The sequence below is a fragment of the Frankliniella occidentalis genome, unplaced genomic scaffold, assembly GCF_000697945.3.
Source record: "Frankliniella occidentalis isolate FOCC.00 unplaced genomic scaffold, Focc_3.1 Scaffold23, whole genome shotgun sequence".
Taxonomy (NCBI): Eukaryota; Metazoa; Arthropoda; class Insecta; order Thysanoptera; family Thripidae; genus Frankliniella; species Frankliniella occidentalis.
In genome coordinates this window covers 283,073-285,431 of record NW_026267153.1, presented here as the reverse complement: position 1 = coordinate 285,431, position 2,359 = coordinate 283,073, and the positions used below count along the sequence as shown (strand labels likewise).

The 2,359-nt window shown below is 59.7% G+C and overlaps 1 protein-coding gene across 1 annotated transcript in view; it reads right to left on the bottom strand.

Annotated features, from left to right (window-relative positions):
* The window catches only part of LOC113215995 (ras-related protein Rap-2a), a 96,475-nt gene extending 94,175 nt beyond the window's left edge, over positions 1–2,300 (bottom strand). The window contains exon 1 of the mRNA XM_052265012.1: positions 1,926–2,300. The gene's annotated coding sequence lies outside the window, so the exon portion shown is untranslated. The remainder of the gene's footprint in view (positions 1–1,925) is intronic.
* Positions 2,301–2,359: the final 59 nt, after the last annotated feature.

The window sequence follows — 2,359 nt, the reverse complement described above, 5'->3', positions numbered from 1 at the left end:
TGGACGGAGAGAGAGAGAGAGAGAGAGAGAGAGAGAGAGAGAGAGAGAGAGAGAGAGACGTGCGCGCAGAGCATGTCGTGGTCCAGGTCGCAGCTCTCCGCTTTTGCCCTTCTCGACAATGCTGCTCGCAGTGTCGTCTATCTCACATCAATAAACTTTGTTCATTTCCTTCCAAATGACAGCAAGTAGTTTTGCAACGTCTCTAGTTTGTGACGCCGGATGGCCCTTTTCCCGCGGCGAGTTCGTGCCAGTGTCGTCGATAGTAACACTATGAAGGCAGTGAAAATGAAAAAGTGATGTATCACACTACTGGGAGAGCAGTATCGTTAACCAAACGATATCACCCCCGGTAGAGCGATATTGAATGGTATCGCTCCTTCAGAGTCATACAATGGGCGTTCGTCTGACTGTTCCAGAGTGCCCTGTGGCCTACATGACTCTTTTTCAGCGATGTTTTCGCTATACGGATGTCGTCATATCTACTCTTATTGAGCGACACAGAAATCATGTCGCTCTGTCTGGGCGATATTTAAAAACTCGTTACTGAATTTGGACGAGAATCGTGACTCTCGCGTTAACAGTGTGCTCAACCATCGTCGCCACCCATCGAGCGTGACTCTCCCCCCGGAGACGCGGTTGTACTCTCACTCGATCCCGATGGTCGACACCCCCGGTACACTGTGCAGTGCAGCCCGTCTTGATCACGATGTCCGTCCGGGCCATTTGCGGGGAATTCGATCACTGCCCCTCCACGAAACGCTACGCCCCGCTACGCCCCGCTACGCCCTGCTACGCCCTGCTACGCCCCGCTACGCCCCGCTACGCCCCGCTACGCCCCGCTACGTCCCGCTACGTCCCGCTACGCCCCGATATACGCGTCTCCACTCCACGTCCCAAACCAGGCCACTGACTGTCTTCTCGTATTACTGTGATGAAAGTTTTCCGTGTGGGTGGACGCTGGCCGGCACAAGCGGATATGGCCAAACCCAGCGGGCTCTATTTCCTCGGCACTCTTGCGGGTGGGCGGGAGCGGAGACCGATATCCATCAAGATGCGGAGGGGAGGGAGGAGGCAGCAGGGTGAACATGACGCCATTCTAAGATGCTGGTGTTGAAATAATGAGTGGTTTAATTTGAATTAAGTTTCAAGATTCAAGAGGCTAAAATATCAGCTAAGATAACACTATATATACATGTGAAATTTTCACTTCCTGAAACACCTCCTCGGGACCACAACTATCGAGCACGACGATGCACCAGAGGTATTAGGACTTTCCCCAAAACTGGATGAGAGTATTGTTGTGAAGAGTCAGGAAAATTTATCACAGCGGCATGACTTAAATGTCTGCAAACCGTAAAAAATATGGAGGCCGCGTCTGTCTGTACCGTGGATAGATCTGGGGAAAGGGGCCCGGGGGGCGGGGAGGGGGGGATATTCCGGGCCGTTACAGCTGTCTGCTAGCGACTAGATCCCCGGAACAGATTCCTGAATGGCACGGCTATAACGACGCCCGTTCTGGCGCCGCCAATTCCTCGGACCTTTGTGTTTAGTTAGGTTCAGGACGTCTCCCGGGCCGAAGCGGCGGCGGCGGCGCTTTGCGCTCTCCTTCGTTCTGGCTCGCGGGCGGCCCGGCGGCCTCCTCGGCAGCAGCGGCGGGAGCGGGGCTCAAAGCCTCCGTCGTCGCTGCTTTTCCTTTCGAGGGCTGAATCGGCCCCTTTTCCGTGTCGCTGGAGCTGCGCGCTTGCTGCGCGTGGAAAAGGGACAACAGAACGAGGAAGGGGGCGCGCCGCGTCCCGCCGGAGAGAAAAGATGCGATGCCGAGAGGAGAGAGGGGGAGGGGGGGGGCGCAGACTGATTGGGGAGATTCAAGCGCGGAGAGGAAGAGACCCCCAGTGCGCTCTCCCCGGCGGCCACTCGTCACTCACTTGCGAAGGTTGAGGCTGTAGCGCGTCGCCGCTCGGAAGGGGCTGGCGGGCGCCGAGTGAGTCGTGGCGGCGGCGTTGTCGGCGTCCTTGCTAGTCCCGGGGCTGGGCGCCGTCGTCCCCGCTGAGCGGCCGCCACGTGGCCTGCCTGCAGGCCCTCGGCGGCAACCTCGAGCGTCCCGTCCGCGGCCGGCACGACAGCACGACCTCCGGCACCTCACGCACTCGACGACGACGACGACGACGGCGGCGACGAAGACGTCGGCGCGCCCGGGTGCACGGCGGCGTCCTGAGCCGAGCCGGCCGGGGTCACGTGTTGGTCCCTGGCGGCAGGGTTGAGGGAGCGGGCGGCGGTGCACAGCGGGCGCGGGCCAGGACGCGACTGGGGCCCCTTGCGCTCCTCCAGCCCGCCCCACCGCTGCGCTCTCCCCGCCCTG